Raw genomic sequence first — 18,407 nt, 5'->3', positions numbered from 1 at the left:
AAGTTTACCGAACAAATTGTTTGCACTTGTACCCTAGAACCATCATGAATTTTAATTCAGCATGGATTTATGTGGCTGAAACAATAATTAAAGATACATGAACACCTCACATTCAGGAGACTCCCCCATGGCTTCGCTGTAGCTTTTGGTGGCGAGCAGGGTGAAGAGCTCATTTGTCAGGGTCTGCTCTTGCTGCTGCCAGCCTGTAGAACATGGGATACATGAGGCTTTTCCCTACAGATATATAAGCAGTTTCCTGAGTCCTGAGCTCACCAATTTGTGCAGTGTTTAGTCTCTGATTTCTTTATTCTTTTTTTTTTTCTTTCTCTCTTTTTTTCCATTTATGCGGTCTGACAACGAATGATCCATAGGGTGTTTTCTCCATAAATGCTGGCTTGTTGTTTCCTGCCTTTCACTTTTGGTGCCTGTGAGACGTTAAATTAGCTCCTTGAGTGCCCTGAGACTGAAACCTTGCCCTGTGGTTTCACTGACCCTGGGCTAACCAAGCCACCTTCTGCTGCCCAGGAGGAGATGCAGGGCTCCCTTCTTTCCTTATCCCTGCTCCTCCTCAGCCAGTCCCAGGTTTGAAGATGGGGGAAGAGCCTCACCTGCCACCATAATGCAAAGAGCAGCTTGACTCGAGGAGAAAATGGTGCTACCACGTGGCATCAGCAAAAAGTCACGATTGAGCAGCACTATGTATATGTATGCCTTCATTTAAATTCTTCTCTCCCTCTACTAGTGCTGATAAATAAGTTACACATATTTTTTTAGAAGAAGTTATTTTCTGTCACTGCACTTTTAAATGTCAAGCTCCCGGAGAGGAGTCTTCAAGATAGTTTAAGGTCAGTCAGGCTTCAAGGAAGAAATACACAGGTAGAGAAGAAAAGCTGCTGCTGGGCTGTGGTCCAGCCTAAACTGGGGTTCTGGTCTGAATGATGGGCAAGTGTGGGCATCTTGCAGAGAAGGTGCCCAGAGGCACTGCCCTCCCGGTACCTCAGCAATCGCCCTCGGTTATGGAATAACTGAAGACTTCTACAGAAAACGCAGTGGCTGAAAACGATCTGGCCCGTTAGTTCAGGAGTACTTATGAATAATGTATACATCCAAAGGTTGGTTTACAAATGATTAATTAACCTTAAGAGAGGTTATCCTCATTGGCAACATCATTCACCCTAAACAGCTTAATCATGTCTGCACAGAATAGCATATTCGAAACACAAACAATTGTTTGAGAAAGAGTATTGAGGAAGCACAGAGCAAGGGCTGGAGGTGTGCACTGCTCGCTGGAGCAACAAGCAAACAACAGACACAGGGAGGGCTGCGAGCAGGTCACCAGGCTGCGCCCAGCACACTGTAAGACAGGCTCGAGCATCACTAACTGGAGCCCGGCAGCTGCATGGTGGAGCATAGCTGGGAAGGTGCAGAAATTGCACCTTTGCTAAAGTAAATAGATCATGCATTTATTTTCGTACTTTGATGTAAGAGCTGAGTTTTCTTGACAGTGAGAGAGCTGCTCCTGGTGCCTCCTGCTGCGACTAATGGCTGCTGCGCTCAGTGGGGATATTGCCTGGGCAAACAGGACTTTAGTCCAAGGGCTTTTTGCATTTGTTATCAGCTATTTGTTATCCACGTCTATTAATAGAGTGCTCCTAAAAGGCACTTCCCCTGTCTGGAGTAATTTCTGGCTGGTACCTGGATGTCTCCAGTGAGCTGCTAGAGCTTGCTATGAGCTCATCTTCAGCAGGGACCTGGGATGGCCCCCATCCTGGGGAGAGCTTAACCCCTCTGCCCCCAGTTCAGGCTCCCAGAGAGTCCCCATCTCCAGACAGTGTCACCTGTGGCAATCATTTTTCAGTTTTGAAATGTGTGTGGTTTTTTTTTTATTATTATTATTTTTTTTCTTTTGGCAGTGTGCTTGGCTGAAGGCTGGACCCTATCAGTACCCCTCTCAGGACTAGTGTTGGTAAATGGAAACCTCGTCTACATCAGGTTGCTTTTCCTTCAGCTCCTTCTTCCTCCTACCCAGTCCTTCACCTCCAAAACCAAGCAGGACACAGAGCTCGCCAGGGTCTTTTTTGTTAAGAAAATTTTCCCTTCTCCCTTGACAAAGCCCTTGCATTGGATACAGCTAAGTTGGTTTCTAACCCTTTTTTTAAATCTGTAAGTGGCATGTATTCACACCCAAGCACCCGTCCTGAAATGCATGAGGTTTCCTGAGCAGTTCAGCTTGATTTTCTGTTTCTGAGAGTGGAAGGGTTGCTCTTGGTGAGGAAAGAGTAAACCTGTGGGAAAAGGGCAAAAATACACATCCTGGGCTGTTGATTTTGGCTGTGCCCCACGGGCCCAAACACAAGCAAGACAGAGGTGTCTGAAGTATAGCTTCGGTGGAGTGCAAAACCCTAAACTGAGGAGGGCGATCCCTACAAACACCTGTTGGCCTGGATGTCTCAGGGGTAGGTCTTCTCTAGGTGCTGAGGGTCCCCATGCTTGTGGGTTCAACCCAGAAATGTTGGGGAGCCCATGCCACAGCTCTACCACCACTAAGCCAGTGTAACACCAAGTTCTTCCTGTGTCTGCTCAGCCCCTGTGTCTCCTGGCTGCCACATCCTCAGAAAATCACTGCACTTTAATACATTTATTTATGCTTTTTTTTTTTCTTTTTGAAGCATGAAAGTGATTTACAACATTTTATATTACATTTTTTAATCCTTTAAAATTAAAACAAATCTTTTCTCCACTTTGCCCAGTTTTAAGACATCTCTTTTATTCAGCTCTTGCAGAAAAATATGGATGGAAGCAACTCCTAAAATCCCTAACCACTGGAAACAAAATTGGTATTTTTTTCAAGTTAAATACTATAACAGAGTGAAACATACATGTTTAATTTGGAAATGTTGATTCCAAATGGATTTTTCTTTAAAAAAATAAAAAAAAACTAACTTCCCCCAAGCAAGTCAATATTTGTAATCAAATTGAAATTTCCTGTGGGAATTATTTATTTTCATGAGGTCTAATTTTTGCAGGGGAAAATTCTACATGGGAAGGTTTTAAGTTGCAGTAAACCAGCTTTAGGAATCCAGGTGGTAGGAAAGGGCTGGGAAGTCCCACTCATGCTGCTGCAAAGTGTCATGCACTTGCCTGCGATGGTGGTGAGCTGATGAAAGAGTTCGAAGTCCTCTTTGAAGAGGGAAAAGAATGAGCGGAAAGAAGGGAGAGAAATTAGAAAGGAGGAGGCATTCAGTACGGGGTTTTCCCTCTCCCCTTTACATTTCTTGAAAAAACAGCAGTGTGGCATGGGATTCACCTCTGGCAGTGTTACACATCCAAGTAAGATACCTGAGGTGGTTATTTTTGGCTTCCTACATAGCCAGAGGGGAGATGTAGCACTTGGGGTGGCATGTAGTTCACCTACCCTTCTGACATCTAGTGTAGGATGAGATGGGCCATTGACTTCACCTGCTGTGAATGGACACAGAGCTGGTGGTGACTGGTCCACCTACACCGTGACCAGATGGATCCCAGCCACAGTGCCCAACGCGTTCACTAGTGGAGGAGGAGCATGCAACCTGGCCCCCGAGGAGGAGCAGGCACCTCGTGCTGCCATGGCTGCATTAATGGGGCTCCAAGCCAGTTCTCCAGACCTCATGAGAAGATGGCACATTGGTCTTCCAGCGCCTACAAGGAAGCCGTTCTGAGAAAATGGTCGTGACTTCAACTCAAAGGTGATTTTCTTGTGGCATCTGTGTCCATTTTAGAGCAACAGTTGCGGTTAATGATGTGCATAATTTACATTATTACGCCTCTTATTTTTGTATTGTGATAAATTGCCTTCCTTCATGTTTCTTTTTATTATGATGTGCTGGGAGCACAGTATAGCGATAGGAAAACAACAATACAGTGCTGCCCTGTCAGTCTCAAACACAGAACCAGCACACCCATGCTACAAACACTCACAGATGCACAGCACCGTATCAGATTATTAGCTCCAAGGCAACTGCCAGCATGCAGTTTTATTGGAAATGAAAACAAGGTAATTCAAGATTTATTTTCTCTCTAAGAAGGTGCCAGGAGGCAGGAGCCAGCCCCCGGCATCTACCGTAAAACACCCGACACATGGTAACTCGCTGCTCCTCAGCCAGAGCCCTTGGACAGGGGATTTTTGAGTTACCTCTTCAAAAGGAGGAGAATTCTCCTCGTTGTCCCCAGACTGTACCCTAAAGGGAGCAAAGAAGATTGAGTGAAGGGAGATAAACACACCCTGCGCTGCCGTGGCTGCAGGCAGAGCTCCTGGGGGACCTTGGGTGGCTCTTAATCACACATCCTTGAAGCTTCAGAAACATACCCTGATTATTTTCCAGCTCAAAGCATTCATTACCTTCAGGATATTACTGTCTTTGCCCCTGTTCTAATGGTTTAGGGTGAACCAATCACCAAATTAAGCTCCTTATTAGTAGTTAGCTAGGTACACTGTGCCCTGATCTTGTTGCCATACCCAAATGCAATACGTGCCTGGGCACTGAGACAGGCACATGCTGTGGCCAAGCTGAAAACATTTAGGAACTGGGAGGAAAATCATAGGAAGTATTTTGATGATTAATTTAGAGATGCTGAAGATCATTTTAAAAGATGCCCTGAATGTGTTCACAAAAAGCTGCATCGGTTAAAAGAAAAGCAGTGAAAATACACCTTGATTACATGAAAGGTGATAGAAGCAATAAAACCGAATAAAACTACCTATATAATAAATGGGATAAGAGCAAGCTGACAGCAACAATTATTGGTCAGAAAGCAAGAGATGCAAAGAGTGCCTGACAATGAGCTGTGTCGTGAGAGGAGCCCTAATGGAGATGGAGGGGCAGCTGCCACGTCCAGGTGTTTGGGTTCGCAGCGATGTTGGCACTCTGCAAAGAGGGAGCACAGCAGGGCTGCTTCGGTCTGTGTTGGTAATTTTAAATGGAGGCTTGCTGTCATGTTTTGGACTATGCTGAACTGTTAATGAAATATGCCTGCCTCGCCTCAGATATGTTTTTTTTTTTTTTTTTTTTTTTTTTTAAATCTGAAAACCAAGGCTTGGAAACCTAACTGTTCAGACTAAAATGAAAAAAAAAAAAGGCAAAAAAGCTTCTGTTCTTAGCCTGTGATCAATCTTTTTTTAGGGTCTTTCCAGCTCTATCATCACTCACAGTAAAAACATCATGTAGGGCTTTGTGGAGAGATCCACATTTGGCACTGCTATTGGGGCAGTCATACTCGACCATGGTATCACAAATACTGGGTCCTGTGAGCCTGGGAGATGTTCAAACTGCTCCTCATCACGTCCTCCACCTAGTCAAACCTCTCTCCTTGGGACACTGGTCTTCACAGTTCCACTACTTGGTCCTGATGCTTCTGGCTGAATTATTCTGGGAAAGGGCATCAGGGAAACAAGTGACATCTTAGTGAAATACATTTTCTAACAGATAATCTTGTGGCTACAGATCTTTGCGAGCAACATGGTCCAGAGACTCATACTTTCGTGTACTGATGCATGAGCCTGAGGTTTGCCAGCACCTCTTGGCAAGCAGAAAGCCTCCTGCTACGTTAGCTTTTGACACGGCAATTGCTCCGAAGCAATTTCCATCCTCCTTATCATTGCCTTAGATGAAGGCTGAGAAGTCCCTGACCATCAGCCATGCCAACATGTCTAGCAGGTTATCCCTTGGTTCCTGGGCTGGACCAGACAGCCAGACAAGGTGGCTCCTGGAAGCTGTGATGAGTTCTCAGGAGTGATCCTTTGCTGGTAATGTAAATCCCCTTTCCTAGGTGGGACGCCTGTCTGCAGCACAACCCAGGGATCTGCCCTGGGAGAAGTCAGACAAATATTCAGGACTTTGCCCTATCAAATTCTTTATCCAAAGCAGAAATCGTTCAACAAAGTGGAAGTCGCCCTTGACCATGAAGTAGTTTACACTGTCAGGGCTTGGAGTCCTCTGCCAAAAATCACATTGGTCTTTTTTTTTTTTTTTAATTCCTCCATTTCACAGGATTTCAGACTGCCCTTTCCTCCCAGCGCATATTCTGGAACAGACCTGCAAGGGTCATCCACAGCCCTCTTGGGCCATTCCCTACTGATGCACAGCAGAAATGTTCCAAAATTTCCAAAAGAGATATCATCCAAAGGACTAACACCACTGGTAGGACCAAAAAAATGATGTGTTCAGTATGCTCAGGTTGGACTTGTTACCCACAGGCAGTTGGTTTGTCCATGTGGAACAAGTCCAGCATTTCCCATTGCAGGAAACACACACACTGTGCAAGACCATCGTAGATGTGGAATGCATCCATGCATGAACCCTGAAAACTAGCCCCGTTCCCTCCTCCAGGTGTCCGTGAGCTTTGGCCACTGCACCTGTTCGGATCAGCCAGCTTCCACGGGAAGCAGCAGGATGATAGATTGCTGCTGCGGGCTGAGGTCTGCACACAAACCATTTTTTCTCCACGAGGTTCAAACATTTTCACTCCATCTGAGGCTTGGATCCAGGTACTCCAGCCTGAAAGCCAGAGATGCTGGAAAAGGCTCAACATCAGACCTCAGGAACGGGGGCTCAGATTCTTCTGTTCCCCAGCCTCGGGCGGTGGTGGGAAAGATCTCCCCACAGCCAGGCACCCGGGAAGCCTTCAGCCGCTGCCGGCATTGGCGCGGAAAGCGAGAAGACATTTACTTCCAGGAACAGATGCAAACACAGGGAATTGCCAATTGGCCAAAATCAAATAAGACCTGACCTCTGATGAACTGGAGCCTTAATACTTTCAAACAACCCTGCACTCAATATTAGCAATGTAATAGTTTACCTTGGAGACATGAGGGCTGAAGGAGAAACGAAACCCAGAGCTGCCGGAGCTGTTTCATTCCCGCTGTTTCTATTATTGATAACAAGCCAGCAAAACCCCACGAGGCCCTTGAGCTTTAGGAGAGCTTGCCTACACCTTTTCCCCAAGGCTTCATGCCAAAACACCCCAAAACCTAAGAGCTGTGTTTTATCAGAACACCTGAACCTCTTCAAATACAGAATGAGACAGAATAGGAATGTTCTTCCCCGGGAGGTGGATCCTTCCTTGTGGGTTTGCTTTCAATTCCACAGACCCCCAGCAATCCCCTGGGTAACTGCATAGCCTTGCTGTCCCCAGAAATCCGCCTTTCTTTCCTTTGAAGGGGAGCAGACACCCACAGGGAACAAACCCTAAGTTAGAAATAATGGGAGTCGTTTGAAAAAAACACCACCTGAGTCTGAATATAACCACAAGGAAAAAATGGGAACTGTTATCTGCAATACACCCCCCCCTCCCAATCAAATTAATACCCCGGACCAGAGCCTTGTCCAGAAGCAGTGTAAATATCTCAGCAACCCATTACCTTGTTAATTGGATCACTCCAAGCTTTTTGGAACCAGTCTAAAGCACAGGCAAATCCATTAAAAAATGGATTTCTGATTTCTCTATAGCTGTCTCTAGCTTTAGTCCTTTTTCTATTAAACGTTGGCTAGAATAGATTCACCTGTTACCTTAACTTTTTCCCAACAAAGTGTTTCCTACATTTTTGATGCGTGTTTCTCTTCCTTCCCTCGAGCGTCCTGGGGCCACCACGACAGGGGACCCAGCTGGGGCCCTGGGTGTGAGTCTGTCACCCGCTTTCTGCCACTACCCCAGGAGGAAATGGGGTGCTGCTGGTGGTTACGGACCCCTGGCATTTCCCTTGCCGTGGGTGCTGTTGGGGCACCCTGGAAGCAATAAACCTCCTCCGGCTGAAATCTGCAGTTCCCCATCCTGCTCCCACAACCTGAGATCTCCCTCATTTGGATACTCCAAAAGCCAGCACGGCCACGCAGGTGGGGAACATGTTTGGAGGCACTTTGGGCTGTGCAGTGCACTTGTTTCCTAAACATTTGAAGGGAGGGGAACCAACACATCGCTTCCATCCCCTGTGCAAACCTTTCAGGAGCTCACGTGCCAAGATATTGAGACATTTTTGCCTGCTGCTCAAGAGCAACAGGGCCAGCGTATGAGATCGGACACGGCAGTAGCATACGGGGAGCCATATGCTCCACCAGGAGAAGAGCATACGGCGATTAGGAGAGGGGCCGGTGCCTGGGGCACGGCCGAGGCTGCAGGAGATGCGGGTGCTGCTCCCTTCGCGGCTCAGCTCATCCCCAGGGACCAGCAGTGCCCTTACTGTGGGTGCTGGGAGGAGGTGACGTTTGTGCACAGCCTGTCCTTTGGGCGTAGGGTACCCCAAATTTTTTTCCATGACCTAGCAGTCCAGACTTCTCAACAGTCCCCAGGGACCTGCCCTCAAACTTCCACGCATCCCCAAGGCAGAGCACAGCCAGGGCCAGGCAAAAATGCCTCCCCCTGACTGTACTAAAACCATTTAATGGCCAAGAATCCTTTTCTGCATGGAGGGTCAGGCAGTAAAGCTGTCAAAAAGGCAGGGCCAGGGGGTGGTTTGGGATGTAGCAGCACAGAGCGCGTTTTTCCCAGCCGCTGCGGTGGTCGGGGAAGTCCTTGAGCCCCTGCACTGCTTTTCCGGCAGCACACGGCCACATCTGCTGCAAACTGCATCGCTGGCACAGCTGGAGTTAATTTTGACTTTTGAGAGAGTGAAGGAGGATTGTGTTTATATATATATATGCATATAAAAATGTGTATTTTTAAACACAGGAAATCCTGGTCCCTCCCCAGGGCCTAGCTGGATGGGTCTCAAGGCCAAAGGAAGCACTCTGCAGTAGCGCCCTGCGCGCCGAATGCATTGCCGGGGCAGATTTTTGCAAGCCCCCATCTCCTTATGTCCACCCTAGCCCATAAACCACCCCTGTGGCATAGTAGTGATAGAACTCTGTATACATGCGGTGTCGTGGTGCTTGACACTTGCCCCAGGGTCTCACACACGTCCAGCGAAGTTCAGCGCACCAAGCCCTGCACTGCTGTGGCTGCTTGGCAATCCGGCTGGCACCACAGGGGGAACCCGGAGTCGTCCCCACCTCCTCCCACTTACCTCAACATTTTGCCGGTGGCTGGAGAAGGGAAACAGAAGATGGCACCCCACCGAGACCTGGTGCCACCCTGCAGGACAGTGGTGACACCGCAGTGACGTTGCAGGCTCCTCCAGCTGCCTCCACCACCAAGTCCTGGCCCTCTCAGCCCCCTCGGATCCAGCTGCATGGAAAAACCTGTGAGATGACAGAGAGCCCTCTTATTCCTGCAGTAATTAATCCCTTTGGAATTCAATTAATGAGCTCCCCGCTGCAGCTATCAAGCCTCCATCAGTTAGGCAAACAGGCGTGCAAGCCAGGCTGGGTCTGTATGAGCACAAGATAAATATTTCAGCATGTCCAAGTGGAGCCTGTCCTCCTCATCCTTTGCAGCTCAGCTTTGAAGTGTTGCCCCACCAGTAGGAACGCCAGGGCTCTGTTGGTGGTCAGAAGCACTTGTGCCCCCCTCCCACCCATCCCAGCTGGAGGACAGCTACTGTGTCCATGCAGGGCAAGGAGAAGGCTCTGGAGGGTGAAGGATTGTCCCCAGTGTGACCGCTGCAGCACGATGGTGACCCCAGTCTGGCACGGTGCAAGGTGGGAACACAGCATCAGCGCTGCTCGGGACGTGGAAATGGGCTCAGATATGCACTGGTGATGGCGAATAACAGCCATTGCTGGGGCTAGATATTGTCTTATTTTGTATGTTGCTTTTTTGGGATTCTTTTTCTACAAGCTTGTCCAGGCTGGAAGTGGAGCCACTGGTGCTTTCTGAGCTGCTCTCCTAGGATTTTGGAAGTGAGGAGATGAGAGCTCGCTTCAGGCCACCAGCAGCAGGACACCAAATTTCAAACCCCAGCTGCGGTGGGCTCATCAGCTCCCCAGACAGGCTTGCTTAAAGAGCAGCAGTGCCTGGTCGCCCACCCATCCCCAGCGCCCATCGGGGACCCGGTGGCCCCACGAGTGCATGGGGACACAGCTGTGGCTCCAGTCCGGGGACTTCAGCCCAGGGGTGCAGGTGATGGAGCACCCCCCTCCCGGCTGCAGTGCCGGGAAATGCGTCCTCCTGCCACGATGGATATTTCCCATCAGCAAACTCTATTCAAAATGAAACCCATTATGGCAAAGAAAAAAAAAAAAAAAAAAAACACAAAAAAACTCTAATGTTTGTACTGCATCAAAATGAATGATGTCACGTGTCCAGGCTGCCTCAGAAAGCACTGAATTGCCAAAAGATGGTGAATGTCTTCAATATTTAGTGAGAGGGACCAGAAGGGAGATGCTAAAGCCTAGAGAAACTTTCCAGCTAATGCTTCTGTTGATGCATTTTAATTTTTTTTTTTTTTTTTGTCGAATAGCATCGTCTGTTTTGCATTAAACACACCCTTATTGCACTGGGGACCTTGCAGCAGGAGCTGGCAGCCACTTGTGATGGATGCCTGGGTGTTACCAGCTCCTGCAGCCCTGCTCCCACCTCGCCATCACTTGCCCAGCACCACCCTGCAGCCTGCGCTCACCGCGCTCCCTGCAGATGTAGCCTGAGAACCTGATGTCTCCGTGTAACCTAAAGCATTAATTACTGGATCTTGTGCAGTCCTTGCAGGCAAAGGGAGGGCAACTGGCACTTCCCAGGCTTTGCCCTGGGGGCTGTTTGAGGTCTGTCCAGCTCTCCCCACCATTGCTCGGTGTCACCAGCCAGGGCACCACTGTGCAAGGCCCTGCTGAAACCCCGGACAGCTGCTGTGCCAAGAGCCACCGATTGGAGGGTACAGATAAAAAGCGGATACGAATTCCTTCTGTAGGAGCAATTAGGCTGAGATTAGGCAAAGCTTAAATAACATGCGTTACTTTGGGTGGTTTGACCCCCAGCAGTTATATTGGAAGTTGACAAGAAAGGTCCTTGGGCAGCAGCAAAATGCCCCTTCCCACCCGAATCGCTGCTCTTGCACCACGAAGCCTCGCAGCAGTTTGTTCAGCCTCTAGCAAAGCATCCCCGTCCCAGCCACGTGAGAAGTGCTGTGCTATAGGGACAAGCTCAGGGAAGGGTCGGAGGGGTTATTTCTTAAAGATGCCCTTTTGGAACCCAAATTGACTGTTTTTCACATTCGTTTACTCGTATTTTGCAATAAAGGTGGAATGCATCGTTTCCCTGGTGAAACGTCGATTCATTTGTATTGCATCCGCATTTGTAAGAAAATGAGGGTCACAGTGACCCCGTAACCGTTTTGCCAATATTCTGCTCGAGTCATGATGCTTTGACCAAGAGGAAAATCCTGAATGTCCAAAAGAACACTTAGCTTCACAAATTTATGACCAAACCTTCCTCATCACCTCCCACCTGCTGTGGCCCAACACATTCAAATGCCTCAAGACTTTTTTGGGGAAAAAACTGAAGTATCAAAGGCTTGGTATCAAGTAAGTATCAAACCCTCAGCTCAGAAGCTGCTTTTGGAAATGCATTTTTCCTAGCTTATAAGAAGTTTTCAGTGCCACCACTCCACCACCTTTTTTTCTGCCATTCCTGTAAAATATTTAGTGCTTTTTATTCACAAATTTAGAAACAACTTGGCTGATCATCCAGATGAAAACCGGTTTAAAAATTAATTGAAAGCTTTTAAAAATTAATAATTATTTCAGCTAATTAAAGTGACAGCACAATATCTTTTAAACTGTTAACAATTTGGGAACTGCTGCGTACTTGCTGTTGGCACAGGAGATGATAGGGCCCATGAGCTGAAACATGTTGTCTTCATTGTTTCAGACCCAGAGCAGGTTTTGGGCCCTTCTGCATCGTCTGCTTTGTTATTGACAACATTACCGCATCTATCCAAAAATGGATCTATAACATCATCATTTTGCTAGAATTTCTTTTGTTCCAGATAATTTAAAATGCTTTCTTGTTGTCCATAACACATTTGGATATGGATTTTTTTAATGGATACTTTTACTTCTCTCATCAATTGTTCTTTATTTCATAGCATCTGATTTTTAATCACAACCATTATCTTCTTTTCCTGATTTGTTACTTATTATCTGCAGCTTGGCTCACTCTTCTTGCTTCCCTTTTTTGCCAGGATTTGTTGTGATCTTTTCTTTGTGATCATCATAAATACGCTTGTCAAGAAGGAACCGAAACAAAAGACATTTTTAGCTCTGAGAATTTGAGAAATTTCTGTTTTCCAATAAATCAGTTGGCACAGCTGTTAAAACGTGCAGCGTGTGTGAGAACTGACCGGTGGATTTGGCTTTTAAGGCTTCCAACTATTTACTGCATCTGGACCGGGCAGTCGATACCCAGGGCATCTCTTGTGGATGCAGAGCCCAACAGCAGGTGATGCTGTGAACCTTGGCCTGATCTCAGCACCAAAAATCAGCTGGGTGCCTCTGGCAGTGCAGAAGACCCTGTATTTCTGCCATAAATCCTGAGTACTAAAGGCAACTCTCAGAAACACATGCACGTAGCCCTCCTCATCCTGCTCTGAGCTCAAATTGGAGTTGTCCCAGCTCTCCCATCTCAGGAGCTTCCTGAGGGATTCCTACACAAAGCCTCAAAACCAGAGCTAAAATTAAGAAAAGCAAGCAGTCCCCCTTGGGGTCCAAAGGGACCCAAGGCACCTCGCTGCATCCCCCAGCTGTTCTTCTGTAGCTCATCCAAACCCTACTATTTAGTTATGCAAAATACAAAAAAAACCATTTCTTTTGCCTGGTTCCGATGCGCTCCTTCTCAACCACCGCTCCCCTGCTCTTATCTTTGCTGCCTTCTTCTTCATCTTTCCTGGTTTCTAGTTTCCTTTATTTTCCAGTGGAGGGAACAGATTTGTGAGCAGTATTTAAGTAGCAGGTGAATTATTGATCTGCTCAATGACAAATTGATCGCTTCTGTTGTTTAACACTTTTATTTTCCTCTAAAAATTTCCACGCTCAATTTACTTTTTCGGCCATCACAGATCACTGAGGCGATGTCTCCATAATACTGTGGGTATGCAAGGTCCAAGTTATCTTTCCTGGGCAGTAATAGCTCATTGAAGGCTTATGACTGGTTAAAGTACAAATGGATTTCTTCACCTGCGCACATCATTTTGCACGTCTGATGAAGTTCCCTCGTATTTTACTGTCTGCTTACTCAATATTGAGAAATTCTGCTGCAACTTTTCACAATTAGCTCTGACTCTTGAGGTGTGTCCAGAAAACTTCATCCCCTGGCTGCTGTCCTCTCCCTCTCCAGGTCACTTCCTGGTGCGGGCAGCACCATGGGTGCCTGTTGCCTCTCCCGGCAGCTTTTTTCTACTGCCTTCTTCTGCAAAACCTGCACTGTCTCCTCCCCCGTATCTCCTATTTATTCTCAGTGACACCTTTATCATATTATTCTGTCTGTTCTCCTGGAGGTGGGCTGCTCTGCCATCGCTTTTGGGTCCTTTTTCAGTGTTATCCCATTTTCCACATCCAGGCTCTGCTCCCGCACCTTGACCCTCCCCAGCTCTTGCTGCTGGGGTGATGGAAGAAAAGGGTCAGTTATTGGATTTTTGTACCTTAGAAAGCTGCTTATCAAAAAGAAAAAAGGAAAAAAAAGTTATTCTCTTTTATCGTAGTTTTACGCTTAATTTGCCATCTTGTGCTCTTTTTTATTTTCCTCATTTGGACGAGCCTTCCACTGTCTGAAGAATAGTGTTTTACCTCTGACAGCCTCCTTAGTCTGGTCTTTAATGAGAACAGCTAATTTTTTGCCCTTTTAAAGTCTCTTTTGATAATTGTATAGATTTGGTCTCATCATCTAATAGAAGATCTTTAAACAATGTCTATGTCCCCTGGAAGAATTTTACCCTTTTGGCATCTGCTTTTAATTTCTTTTTAACAAGCCTCACCACTTTTTTTGTGGATAGCCTTTTTGAAATGAAATAGCAATGAACTATTTTTTTTTTTTTAATTCCTACAATGCTATTGAGTTTAAGTACGTTATGGGCACTTTTAGAGCAACTCTCCAATAATATTTTAAATTAGCCCTGTAGACTACACAGGACTGAATCTAGCATTGCTTCTCCTAGCTGGTCTGGGAGGGAGGCCATAGAAAATATATTTTCTATGTGGTCTCCAGACATTTACCTATTTTTCTCTGGGAGTATTTGAAGTCCCCCAGTATCGGGCTGCTTTGCACCATAGTCTTTCTGAGGGCTTCCATGGTGAAGAGTCACCTTGTCGAGTGGGTGATGACGTAGCCTCAACCTTTCACACAGGCACTGAGCTTAAACCCATAGAGAGCCTGTTTTTTTTATTTTTTAAATTAATTTATTTTTAAATATATTTTTTAACATTTACTGATTGTTACCTTGTTCTGCACTAATGTTTCTGTAATATTGGACCTGCTCTTCCCCTTGCCCCACCGGTGCACATGCTTTCTGCTCTGGTCCGTTGCACCTGACTCTGGGTGCTGTGATGCTCGCCCCATCCACCTGCATTTCACAGAAAACCCCTGGTTTGGGATGAAACCTTGGTAGCGTCCTGCACTGGCTTTTTAGCTAGACCCAAGGGACACCCAGGATCTCACTTGCCCCAGATGAAGCTCTGGCTGTTGCCCACTTCGGCTTGAACTCCTGATGATGGGCACGCCCCAGCTTCAGGTGTGACACCAAATAAATCTGTATGAGAAGAGGATACAAAATAATATGAGTTTCACTCTAGTGACGGAAAGCTTATATTATTGATTTCAGAAATTAAGTACATATTTAAGCACTCAGCCACGCTGGTCCCATCCGCAGCAAGCCGTGCTGCTGTCCCCGCTGTCCCCATCACAGACGGGAGCTGAGGGGCTTCAGAGGTTCCAGGCACCACCTCAGCCCCCCAAAGCAGCAGCCGTGGGCCGTGTCAATGCTCTGAGTAGGTCTCACCTCTCTTTATGATGCTCAGAAAGACATCCTGGTGGTGGCCCAGGTCTGTCCGCTCCACCAGCCACCTCTTCAGCTGGGCTGCGACCTCTTTCGTGGCAACCCGGAGTCTCTATTATTCATTGAGTGTTATTCCAGATAAGCGAGGCAGTGTTAAAAAGCAATTAAAATCCTCAGGTTGTGCATTAAAAAAAAAAAAAAAAAAAAAAGTAATTTAAAACTGTTTAAACATGTTTTTGACATTTTCTAAATTAATAATCAGACCCTTCCTCCCCACTTCTCACAGTTCATAAAATTTAATAAGGGCTACCATTTTAAGGAAATATTTTAAACTATGCTTTTTTTTTTTTTTTAAGGGCATTTTTTTCAGGTTTCTCTTTACAACTGTGACTTGCCATCGTGCTCCGTGACCAGGAACATCGCCTGCAACGCCCACCACGGGCCCTGGCTTCTGGAGCCTGTGCCACAGGAGGGTGGGCTGCGGAAATCCCTCAATGCCGTCCCCTCTCCTATGTTTTAGGTTGAATGCAGGATTATTTCCAGGTCTCACCATTTCCTCTGAGCTTTTTTATCACTGGTAAAACTGTCAAGAGCATTCAGGTGTGGGGGAGAGGAGGAAATGGAAATGGTGATGGTTGTATTGCAGGTGTGCTAAGGGGAGCGGAATGGCTGCACTTTTTTCCCCCCATTCTTTTTGTGATCTCTCAGGCCATGAGCCCATGGAAGAACAAACTGTAGCAAGCTGCAAAAAATACGAAAGGAAAAGCACAAAGCTTCAACACAATCCCTAAAGAGACCCAGGCTCACATGAACCCTCCAACATCCCTCTGGGTGAACGGGGATGACACTTCTGGGCCTTTCCAAATTTCCCTTTTAACTGCAAAGCCTGCTTATTCCTCCGCAGCTGTCATGGTTGCATTTCTCCCCCCTTTGTGCCTTGGGCATCACTTCTCTTCCTCTGCACCTGGAGCCTTAAATGCCGCTGACTGCAGCCCTGGTTGGAGGCTGAGGATGGAGGCTGCGTGCAGATGGAGGCTGCGTGCAGATGGAGGCTGTGTGGCTACGGCCGCCTGTTTGCTTCTCTCTCTGCAATCTCCTGCCGCAGGCTCCAGAGGCTTCTGTTTGCACGGCACAGGCTCAGACCCTGGGCTTTAAGGATAAGGCAGATTTTCTTCTGATTAAAGACTTTGGTAAGATTAAAGACACACAGCCGAGGCCCAAGTCAAAGCTGCAAAGCAAAGATCATTCAGCAACTTTTCAGTTTGCAGTGGTTTATTTATTTATTTATTTATTGTCACTTCTCCTGTGTTTTTAAACATGCAAACTGGAAAAGGCAATAACCTGCAGCCCCTGGTCCTGCCTGGGTCTGGCTTTGTTCCAGTTTGTCCCCACTTTCTCTGCTCTCCCACTTCCCAGCACTTGTCCCTGTCCCACAGGTACAAACCTCCCCATCCTCCTCCACGTCCTCAGCCTGGACAAAAGCAAAGGGTTCTCCACCTCCTTGGAAAGGGATTTTTCCTCAGGACCTTGGGCAAAACATGCTCTTCTCATTTAGCTACGTGGCCAGGCTGGTTGAACAAGCAGGACAACACACATCCACCTTCTCCAAAGCCAGGCACGTGGGTGGAGGTCGGGGTGATGCCGGTGGAGGCTGGGGACATCAAACTCTGCCTCTCCCTCCCCTCCTTGTGCCCACAGGGCATGGGACCATTCGGTAGCATCTCCCCAGAAGCTGCGCCATTGTCCCCAAAAGTGCTGTTGCAGGTTCTCCAGCAAAACACAGCACGTGCCCAGGAAAATGCTTCCAGTCGCCTCTTTCTCTCACCTTTTGCAGAACTTGTCCAAAAAGCCACCCTGGCTCCATGACCCCTGTCCTACCAGAGCCCCTACGGGACCCTGCTGTGGGACAGACAGAGCGTCCTCCTCTCCTGCTCGCTTTGTGTCCCTGCGTGGTGTTGCCTGAATAACCAGGAGGCATCAGAGCAACATCTCCATTCCCTGAGCTGCAAATATTCATTCTGAAATAAAAAGAGTTTCTGAGCAGAAATAAAAAGGGTTTAGGAACAGCTTCCCCACCACTGCCTCCTCGCTTCCAGTCCTTCCTTCCAGACAAAACCCCGCTGAGCTGCAGCCCGGTGCTGGGCCTTTTGTCCTTCCCTCGCCCCGTCCCTGCGCCGCGGACCCCAGCTCGCCTCCTCCTCGCCTCCTCCTTCGGAGGCACCCGCCCGGCTCCGCCGCCTTTAATAGAGAAACCTGACACACTCACACGCCGAGAGCGCATGCAGATCAAACAGATGCTGCCTGTCACAGAGCTTAAAGCCTAATTACAGGAGATTACAGAAACTATTTATAAATATTTATACCCATTTAAATATATTTATAAATGTATCAGGATTGGATAAAAGTGTATATTGTTATTTTAGCTTAAGACAGCCGAATATCACTTATACAATGCTCATACAGTAATCATATATTTGTATTAATCTTCTTTTTGATTAACATGGACAGCAGCTGTTAACATTTGAATTGCTGTTAATACAAAGTAGGTTGGCACCAATATGCTAAGGAGAACGAGTGGTAGACACTAAGACGTCTGGAGGCAACAGAGCAAATACATCAGAGCAGAAAACTCTTCCCCATCGCAGGCTGGGTAGAAATCCACCCAGTTCACCAGCAAGGAGACTGGGAATATATAGCTAGGGTTATGAATCTTGTTGCATCGTCGATCTGCTGAGTTATTGTGGCAATGTGCCGCCTGCCTTCCCCATCATCCGCTTGCATCGCGCCTGTGAGCACCCACGGTAGCGGCGCATATCCCACCTTCTGAGGGCTCCCTGTGTGTGCCAGCTCTCACAGCACCCAAACACGGTTCTTGTGGCACCCAGGGGCTGTGTGTCCTCACAGCTCGATGCTTCTGTGCTCACGCTGGAAGCTGTGGAGTGAGATGTCCTCAGGCACGGCCAGGCACACGACCGGGCTGTGCTTCTTGCACCGCAGCAGCTTTGTTCCTCCATCAGGTGCTGTGGAAAGGCTCGGTTTGGAAAGCCAGGTCCCAGACTGACACGTTTCCGGGAGCTCTGTGAAATCCAGAAGGTGGGAGAGGAGCCAGCCCTTTCCCGGTGCTCTCACTGGAAGCATGGTGAGGACGACCCAAGCCCTCCCTTAGCTTGCTACCTGCAGGCGCACACCGAGGACGTGGCTGGCGGGCCACCAGCCTGCAGGGAGCTCTGGACTGGGCCCCTGCTGGCTGGTGGGTGGCTCGGGATGGATGTGGGCACACTGAAGGGGGAGGGGGAAGGAAGCACGGGGTTGTCTCATAAAAGATGTGAGACAGCGTTGGGAAAGCCTGGAGCAGCAGTCGGGCGCCCAGCGAGGCGCTCACCGCGCCACCAGCTCCTGCTCCACAGCTGGACCTCCACTGCCAGCGCCCATCCCCATGGAGAGGCCCTGCCAGACCATTCCTGGCTCCTTCCAACCTCTTTTTTTTTTTTTTTTTCTTTTTTTTTTTCTTTTTCCC

General features: G+C 47.7%; 2 long non-coding RNA genes across 34 annotated transcripts in view; one reads left to right on the top strand and one right to left on the bottom strand.

Annotated features, from left to right (window-relative positions):
• LOC310881439 overlaps window positions 1-18,407 on the top strand; it is a 63,571-nt gene that overhangs the window by 44,406 nt on the left and 758 nt on the right. For 24 of the 31 annotated variants that reach the window (XR_014572380.1, XR_014572381.1, XR_014572382.1 and 21 more), the window contains one exon: window positions 1,914-5,052. The exons of 1 other annotated variant lie outside the window; for it this stretch is intronic. This is a non-coding gene — a long non-coding RNA (uncharacterized lncRNA). 6 more of the 31 variants (XR_014572386.1, XR_014572389.1, XR_014572378.1 and 3 more) reach the window with 5 other exon arrangements.
• LOC310881443 lies at window positions 10,302-18,387 on the bottom strand. 3 transcript variants are annotated; one of them, XR_014572403.1, is made up of 3 exons: window positions 14,894-18,387; window positions 14,335-14,644; window positions 10,302-13,497 (listed from the first exon to the last, which is right to left on the bottom strand). It is a non-coding gene; the product is annotated as an uncharacterized lncRNA (long non-coding RNA). The 3 variants fall into 3 exon arrangements; XR_014572404.1 differs by lacking the exon at window positions 10,302-13,497 and having other exon boundaries at window positions 13,853-14,644; window positions 14,894-15,062; window positions 15,286-18,387; XR_014572405.1 differs by lacking the exon at window positions 10,302-13,497 and having other exon boundaries at window positions 13,853-14,644; window positions 14,894-15,002; window positions 15,286-18,387.

The sequence above is a fragment of the Anser anser genome (assembly GCF_964211835.1).
Source record: "Anser anser genome assembly, chromosome: 14".
Lineage (NCBI taxonomy): Eukaryota > Metazoa > Chordata > Aves > Anseriformes > Anatidae > Anser > Anser anser.
Note: the sequence above shows the minus strand (reverse complement) of the source record. Positions and strands in the feature narration are given on the sequence as shown.